General features: G+C 32.9%; 1 long non-coding RNA gene across 1 annotated transcript; it reads right to left on the bottom strand.

Moving 5' to 3' along the window:
- Window positions 1-4,448: 4,448 nt before the first annotated feature.
- On the bottom strand, window positions 4,449-8,856 carry LOC143085662 (uncharacterized). Its single transcript, XR_012981397.1, has 2 exons — window positions 8,527-8,856; window positions 4,449-7,906 (listed from the first exon to the last, which is right to left on the bottom strand). It is a non-coding gene; the product is annotated as an uncharacterized LOC143085662 (long non-coding RNA).
- Between the last annotated feature and the right edge of the window lie 933 nt (window positions 8,857-9,789).

Genomic DNA, 9,789 nt, shown 5'->3' with positions numbered 1-9,789 from the left:
AATAAATATTCCGCGAAAACTTTATCCAATGAAAATCAACAATGCAATATACAAGCTCGTACCAAATAATTATAAATATCAAATAGACTCGTACCTACGTTTTCGGACTTTCTTCGTAACGTTACAGGACCAACATTTTAGGACCAGAAATAGATTTTTTTAAAAGGGGACAAAAAGAAAAAAGTGCAGGATAGAGACTGAAAAAAATTTAAAAAAAGTAAAAGCCAAAAATATAGAAAAAAGTAAGCATGGATGTGTTTAGTAAGAAATCCCATTTGTGATCATTAGTGGCAAGCTTAAGGTTCCGGTGCAACATATAGGTCAAGTTGACTTGCATTTTGTAGCCGGACACATGGACACAACGATAAATTATATTAAGAAATCCTTGTCATGAATCCTTGTAGTGAGGTGCTAAAATATAAAGAATACTGAAATTTAACATTGTTTAAATAATGAATAACAATTAAATTAACTTTAAAGAAAAAAGAATAAATGAGGCCCCTCATGGGGGGGTCCTAGTAATCACATAATCACCATTTTTTTGCCAATATAATCACATAATCATTAAATATTTGCTTATCTTTAGTAATCAAATAATCATAAACTAAAAATACAGTCCTAGGTAATCAAATAATCATGAAATATTTGGCTTAATAATCAAATAATCATTAAAAAAACGGCCAAGTAATCACATAATCAAAAACCCCATGAGGGCCCTCATAAAAAGTAAAAATAAATCGGTGACAAACATTAATTGAAAAGTTTATTACAGAAAATGAATCAAGGACAAAGAAATATATAGCTAAACATGCTAACATATAACTGCTTCTTAAAAAAAGAGCTTAAAAGTAATGCATTAAATCTGGGAACAGTATATCTAACAATATATATATTAATATGTTCCTGATTAAATCAAACATGTCTGGAAAAATACATTGTTCTGTTGAAAAAAATCATTACTTAGACATAGGTTTCATTACAAGATATAAGTTTAACATAATACGCGCATACAGATAATATATTTGGTTGAAAGTGCCCGTGAAAATTAGTAGACAAGTGTGCGAAAATATTGGTATATGTTGTGGGATTTTTTATGCCCCACCTACGATAGTAGAAGGGCATTATGTTTTCTAGTCTGTGCGTCCGTCTGGTCGTTCGTCCGTCCATGCGTCCTTCCGTGCGTCCGTTCGTCCATCTGTCCCGCTTCAGGTTAAAGTTTTTGGTCAAGGTAGTTTTTGATGAAGCTAAAGTCCAATCAACTTGAAACTTAATTTAATTAGTACACTTGTTGCTTATGATATATGATCTTTCTATTTTTTTAAAGCTAAATTAGACTTTTGAGTCCTATTTCACGGTCCACTGAACATAGAAAATGAAAGTGCGAGTTTCAGGTTAAAGTTTTTGGTCAAGGTAGTTTTTGATGAAGTTGAAGTTCAACCAACTTGAAACTTAGTACACATGTTCCGGGATCCCTATGGCATGATCTTTCTAATTTTCTAATGCCAAATTAGATTTTTACCCAATTTCACGGTCCATTGAGCATGGAAAATGATAGTGCGAGTGGGGCATCCGTGTACTTTGGACACATTCTTGTTTATCATATGTTAGGCCTGCAAGCTATTCTTTACAAATTGTGTACGTAAAAGAGAGCTGAAAGAAACTCAATGGACATTTAAACTTACAAGTCGAAAATAAAATGACAAAGCAATAGCAAAAAACAGAAAAGACTAAAATATTAATATAACAGTATGCAAAAAAATACAAAATGCAGGATAGAAAACTTAAACGGAGCAACACGATCCGCACAAAAAATTCCAGGATGATCTATGTGCTCCAGAAGGGTAAGTAGATCCTGCTCCAAATTTAGTACCACTCCTGTCAAAGAAAGAACTTCCTTTTCTTTAAATGAATATACATCAAAAACTAGTATAAAAACAACAGTTAAAAGCGTCAATCGACTGTTTATATGAAGGATGACAGTAAAACAAAATTAATTTGCATTTATTTTTTAAATAGCTCAGTAACTCTAACAGATAACTAACTCAAATATATAAATGTGATTTCAAAATTACTTTTAATCATAGTATTTGCCAAAGTAAGGCTTTCTTTTATTCAGTACTCTCATCATTTAATCCCACAGACAGGCTAATAGGTATGTTTTTTTATTTCATAGGATACTGCAGAGATCGTCAGCTATTAGTGATATTAAAAGCAAATACAAATGTATTGAAAGTACCACACACTTCGTAATTACATTTTTTTTACTAAACAAAAGCGATGTTGATATTGCATCAACTTTAATTCGTAACGTGTCAACATCTTAAAGTCAACAGTCAGGATGGTATATATTTTGAATTCAAATCGGAATACTGATGCACGATTCATTACACAAATGTGAGCAGCATTTAATACTTTACGTATTACATGGACAAACACAACTTTAAAGTCTCAGAATTATTTTAACTTGAAAATGTGCGCAAGTTTAAAGTTGTGCGCTCAAGATTTAAAGTTATGTGCACAAGGTTTAAAGTTGTGCGCAAATTTAAAGTTGAGCGTTCAAGATTTAAAGTTGTGTGAACAATATTTAAGGACTAGCGTACACATATTCTCAATTTCATCTTTGGCACTTTGTAATGCGGTAGAATTTTGAAGTTTTGTGATATTTGTACAGAGATATATGATATTGATTAAAATAACTCATGTACCGAACCTCAAGGGAAATTCAAATAGCAAAATCAAAGCTCAAACACTTCAAACTGACGGAAAACAACTGCCATATTCCTGACTGATACATGCAATTTCTTATGTAAAACATGTTGGATTGAACCTGGTTTTATAGCTAGCTAAGTCTCTAACACAAGGTCCCTAGCAAGTCTGATGGTTAACATCCAAGCTTTGGAAGAAGTGGACTCCTTCACATACCATGGAAGCGTAGTGGATAATCTTAGTGGTTCAGATAAAGATATAAAAATCAGAAGTGGCAAAGCTAGAACTAAATACGCTTGTTCAACTCAGATGTAAAAACCATACTCTTATATGGAACTGAGACTTGAAAAACAACAAAAAACCTGCTTCAAAAATCTCAAGTCTTTATCAACAACTGTCTCAGGTGCATCCTTAACATTTGATGTCCTGAGAAGATATCTAACCAAGATCTGTGGGAAAAGACCAACCTAAACCCAGTTGATGAAAAGTTGAAAAAGAGAAAGTGGCGATGGATAGGGCACACACTGAGGAAGCCAAAGAAAAACATTACAAGGCAAGCCTTACAGTGGAACCCGCAAGAAAAGCGTAGCAGGGGCAGACCAAGATATACACGGATAAGGAACGTTGCATCAGAGATGGAGACAGAAGGGTACAAGTGGCATGCTCTGGAGAGACTAGCAGAAAACAGAACAAGGTGGAGAAATATAGTTGGTGGCCTATGCCCCACCAAGAAGTAACATGATTAAGCAAGTAAGCAAATCTCTAACTTGTATGGTAGTTGCATAAAATTCCATTATATTGACAACAATGTGTACTAAACAAAAAGACATAGGGGTAAACTATTAAAAATAAATTTATAGCAGTCAACATTATGGTATGATCTTAATCACACATGCAAAAACAAACAAATATGTGAACAAAGAAAAGCTAAATGGCATATAGACAAAGCAAATAAAAAAAATGAACGACAAGAATAAAAAGAAAATGACCACAGCATAAAAACACTTAGGCGGGATAGATAGGTACCGAACCACACCAATTGATATTACCATAATTGACTAAATAGTTAAAGTAAATAATTCTCAAAGACTAATAAAATAGCACTATTATAACATATAATTTAGATAACAAAACTCGTCAGCAACTAAAATCTTCACTTCAAGACCATCATGTATTACTTGAAATTTATCTAGGATATTTATCTACAATAAAGGTCTTGATATCTTCCGATAAACTTGTTTAACGAAGGACGATACGTTTTTGACATTACTCTGGTTGTGCTCAGACACCGGTGACGTTTTATAAAGTCTGAGTAGCAATAGAACTATTTGTTTGCTTGTCAATATACTGTTTGTCAAATTTAAATTGATCATGGTTGAATCTTTTATAGCTCATCAAAATGACATAAAGAACAGTAATAATACCAATCACGACAAGGGAATTATCCGTTACATTGACAAAATTGTTATAAAAGATGTCTCTGAGACACATGTCCCATTTCCATTCTCAATTTTAATAATCAATATGTTCCCGATCCTTAATATAGAGATTAATACATGGCCTTTTCCATATCAGCCTGGGTATCATCCCTAGACCCCCATATCAGCCCGAGACGGAGTCGAGGTGCTGATATGGGTCGAGGGATGATACCCAGGCTGATATGGAAAAGGCCATGTATTAATCGCTTTATCATATACTTCCGACAATAGTTTTATGTAAGGAAAATAAAGAAATGCAATAACTAAAACAGTCAAAAACTTTATTAAGAAGTTAAATTATGAATCAAATATACTATAATTGTCCAACAACAGCATCGCTACCTCAATATATATTTATGGTAACATTTCCTATAGAGGCATTTTGAAACATTGAAAATTTGGAAGAGTTTTATGATCACTATTACTTCATGTTTGTTGTACTATAAAATGATTCATACTTGTCAATGACATTTGTTAGCAAGTACTAAACTATCCCCACAAAAGTTCCCGTAAATTTCGAAGTCGTCATAAAAATATCTGACGTCACAATGGAAAAGTAAACAACCGATACCGGAAACACCGGAAGTAACCTGCACGAGAGGCACTATTATGGGTTTTGTGCACGAGATGCAAGTATTTATATGATAAATCGATTTATCATATACTTAGCATTGATATGATAGCTTTTGCATATGTGTAACGAACGGAAGTACACAAGCCATAATTTCCCACCCGGGCTGATAACCCATATCAGGTGCATCTCGTGCACAAAACCCATAATAGTGCCTCTCGTGCAAGTTACTTCCGGTGTTTCCGGTATCGGTTGTTTACCTTTCCATTGTGACGTCAGATATTTTTATGACGACGTCAACATTTACGGGAACTTTTGTGAGGCGTCCTTCAGCTGACCCCTAAATGAGGGTCTGGATGGGGGTCTGTTATTCTGTAAACATTTAATATTCACCCTTTTTTCTAATCTTTAAAAAATTAACCCTTTTAATCTCTAATCTTCAAAAAATTAACCCCTTTTTTCTCTAATCTTCATTTTTTTTGCCCGTTATTCTCTAATCTTCATTTTAAGGGCATTATTCTTTAATCATTCAACCCCATCCAAACACTCCTCAATAAATATATACTAGTTCAGTGATAATGAACGCCATACTAGTTTATCAGATATCAGGATCCGATTTTTGTACTTGAATTTTGTCTAATATACTTGTTAAGGCTTTAGAACGTCTGACGTAATGGCTTGTATCATACATTATCTGTTGTATTTATATACTATTTTAAGGGATGGTTAATTCAACCTGATTAATAAGCTTACCACATTGTCAACAGTAAGTTAGTTCTTAATTGAGGATGGTTCGTTCTTAACGACTGTTTGTGTCATGTGATCTGATTAGATCAACACTCATACAAACCATCTTATTGATACAAAGTGTGATATCTTATATGCTCGAACGGAAATATGATATTGCATTTTAGTATTCTATATTCTTATATTGATAGCATATTTAAAGAAAAGAGGTAGTTGATACATAGCAAATAACACTCCACATATTCACGTGTTTGGTTCAAATCAGGAATCTCGTGAGTGGTTGTCTTTTCTCAAACCGTAACGTATTTTTGTTTTCATTTTTGTGACCTTGATGTCGATGGCCCATGGTAGTATTGTTAAAATCAATTCATTACCTTCCTATACTCATGTTGATTTAGATGTTGACATATTGAAAAGGTATCTATCTACTTCTTAAATCGTACGTTGAACGGTAACTCTTAGATTATATGTTTTTATGTGTGTTGCCGCCGTCTTATTGACGTATATTACAAGTTTAGCTAAGACTCGTTCAGTCTTCTAAACGTGGGATTTTCTGGGAAAGACGTATTTGACGTGATCCGAAAATCCTCTAAAGTAGACCAACAAAATTGAGGGAAGCGGCAACATGACGTTAACCACATCAACACTAGTTACTTGAAACCCTTATAAAGGAGTTTGACCTGGGCGTTTGATTATTTGATTGCGAAAAAGCGCAACAACTTCAGATATATAGAACATCGTTATACAGAAAATCAAAACATTTGAACCTTTTGTACATTATAAAGCTCGTTGACAGTCAATCAATTAATACAGTTCATAGTTGATGGGTGAAAACCTTTTTTAACGTTGAAATCATTTGAAAATGTGTGCTTTTAATCTGTAGTTTTTATTTCGAAAAATGTAATTTGATAACTAATATAGAACATGTATCACATTCATAATCATTTTCAATCTCGTAAAAACGTCATTGCTAATTGTTAAATGAAAATGTACCTTTAGAATATTTTCACAATTTACAACAATCTGCAAAAAGAGCCTTTAGTCCTGTATAAAATTCGGTATCGAGAAAGGCATAGATTATTGGGTTAATAATACTATTGATAATATGTGTATGATACAGCCAGGCGACCACAATAAATTCTGTACTAGAGAGGTTGTCCCAAAAATCCGGGGAAACACCTTCTAAAAGAATAATTACTCCTACAGGCATATAACAGAACAATGAGACAGAGGTGATGGCAATAAACATAGCTGAAAACTTGTTTTTAACCTGTCGATTTCGTTTGTTGCGTTTTGAATTTTTAGCGGACGTTTTGTTCAATGCTTTATTACTTGGGGTGATGTTAGTCATATCAGTATGCAAATCGTATCCTGATGATACACATGATTGGTCCTCCCCTACTTTAACACTCATAATAGAATTTGATTTAAACTTTGCACTTGATATGCCAGAATTACTATTCCTGATATCTTCTGCTTGAATTTTGTCGTCAGTTACAGCATCTATTGATAGATTATTTATTCCTTCAACGACAATATGGTTCTTGTTATCTTTTCTGATATTTTCCAACTTGTTCTGTATGCTTCTATCTTCTGTCTGATACTCCGCTCTGCTACCTGGTCCATTTGATTCTTTTGGCACTGGATTGATTGAGTAAGTTCTTGATGGATTGGATTTAAAATGCTTAAATATTGTACAAGCAATTCGTCCGTAAAAGAAAACAAGTGACAGAACTATTAGAACACTAAGAGAAATAAAGGAGATGGCATATATCACTCCAGGCAAGTATAAACTAGTTTTTAGCCTTCCACATCGTGTTCCTATGAATTTATCATCATTGTAAAAGTTGTTGACGCCATACAAAAATAAAAATGGCAAAGCAAGTCCATTAGCAAATGCAAAAGACAGACCTACCATTAAGCGGCGATGCTTCAGACTTAATGAATAGTTTCGACATATCAGTAAATACCTCTGGAAAGCGATACAAAGTAATAAATAAAGGGACATGAATCCTGTGTTTGAATTTGTAAATAGAAAATATTTACACAACGCATTGTTTGTGAAGTTATTGGACATTAAATCCCACGCAATATTATTTATACTTCCAAAAATCGTTGCCAACATATCCGAAATTGCCAATACTGGAATAAAATACCTTTCGACGGATGCATGTTTTAACTGATTTTTATACACGGCAACAACCAAACTGTTCCCAGCTACACCAATAACAAGATACAGCGATAGTACCACGACATTTGTGATTATGTTCTTATGCACGTCCTTTGCCCAATCCTGATTCAGAAATTCTGTTATATTTGAGGCAATGCTATCATTTGTAATTTGTAAAACGAAGCTTGGTGGTGTTCCGCTTGTAAAATTCATTGGCAACTATTTACAGGTACACTGAAAAATAAGACGAAAAAAGGGTTAAAGGTCTGTCTAAAAGATATGGTTATTTGCTAGGATTATTTTTATTGGATATTAAGACATACACACAGACTTAATTAACACTCGCTCTACCTTCATTTACAAACCATTTGGTATATCATTTGATCACCATTATAGATCATAAAAGTATAAGATGCATAAAATTATTTTGTGTCCTGTTGCTGTTTAGTCAGTTCTTTCTAGGTTTTAAATATTTTCTTTCTTGGTTTATAGAAAATATTCAGTCGATGGTGTCTTTCTCTTTTGTTTACAAACTTATATATATATATATATATATATATATATATATATATATATATATATATATATATACTTAAATTGAAAGTTGTTTGATTCCAGAAAAAAAATATACCACATACAATCAACCATCTAGTTCTGTTAACAAGTTACTGAAAGAGTGAAAAATATTAAGTTTTTAATTTCATGCCTTTAAAAGTATATTCATATCGTTTACCAAAAGCCAAACAAATCCAGATTCACCTGTATTTCAAATGTTCATCTTTCTTTATTCAAGGAAGAAAGCATGAAGCTTGTTTTTGTTCGAAATGTATGGAATCATGTTTACAATAATATACCTTTTGGATGACTGTCAACTAATCCTTTTCACTGAGAATCGTAATATCTGTTCTGTGTTTTTTTAATTGACGATAACGGCACACAAGATGAGGAACTCCGTTGAATATAATGTGACCGATTTTACAATGATTAATGATAACTAATTAACAATGTTTTTTTTAAATCCACAATAAACATTAATTTCTTTTAGAAATATTAATGACTTTCAACTGTTGATCCGTGCTTGATAATTTTTCTCGAAATTTTTTATATTTCACTGAAACGAACACTCCTACACTAAATTATAATATGGAAATTACATAACATTTGTTTATGTGAATATATTGTTAAAATACAGTACCCGTATTGTTTTATCATCATATCTACATCCTATTGCGAATGACGAATATACATATTATATACATATATTACGGATTACAAATGTGTCGAGTTTTATGATTGGATAACAAAACAGAGAAGTCAGTATATACTCAGGAAACTGCCGGGATATGTTATACGACGTTGTTTTTTTTTTGTTTTGTTTTTTTTTTTATCCTAAATTGAAACCTCAAAACATTTCATCATAACCCTTTTATAATGTGACGTAGTCAAAAGCTATACAGAACACTAAAAAATGTCAGAGGCTAACATGCTGTATTGTTAATGTTTACGTATACTTGCACTGGAAAAACATTAAGACATGGGTAATCCGTAATATATGTGTAATGTAATTTCCAGACACGATATATACTGTCCAATTCCCGGCTTCGGGCTTATATCCCTTGAGCCGAACTCTAAGCTGGGAATGTCACGCTATATTCCCTGTCTGAGACCTGAATATCATATAATATCACTGGGGAAATCAGAAAGTTACGTTATCAGTACCAAAGAGGTGTTCAGTACGTTCTATAGTATAAAGGTTATAGATTCGAAAGCCCTCCATGTCATTTTTTTTCCTGCAGTCATAGTTCGTTCCCTTTTGCTTTTCTATTCAATCCTTCTATAAAGCCATTATTTGCTCTCAAAATTCTTTATTTATCACAAAAATAAGAAGATCTGGTATGATTGCCAATGATATATAACTATCGAAAGGTGTCAAAAAGAAACCATCCACGGATTGTGTAATTTTCATACCTATGAGCAGACATATTAACTTCAGTATTGGAAGACGATAGAATGATTTTCGACAAAATGTGGACAATATATCACAAAGAAACAAGTTTAAATCTCCAAGAGATTCAGAATTCAGTATACAAGCACTCACTAATTATCTATGAGCATTT

This window comes from Mytilus galloprovincialis, chromosome 8 (assembly GCF_965363235.1).
Source record: "Mytilus galloprovincialis chromosome 8, xbMytGall1.hap1.1, whole genome shotgun sequence".
Taxonomy (NCBI): domain Eukaryota; kingdom Metazoa; phylum Mollusca; class Bivalvia; order Mytilida; family Mytilidae; genus Mytilus; species Mytilus galloprovincialis.
The sequence above is the reverse complement of the archived record's forward strand: the minus strand, read 5'-3'. Positions and strand labels throughout refer to the sequence as shown.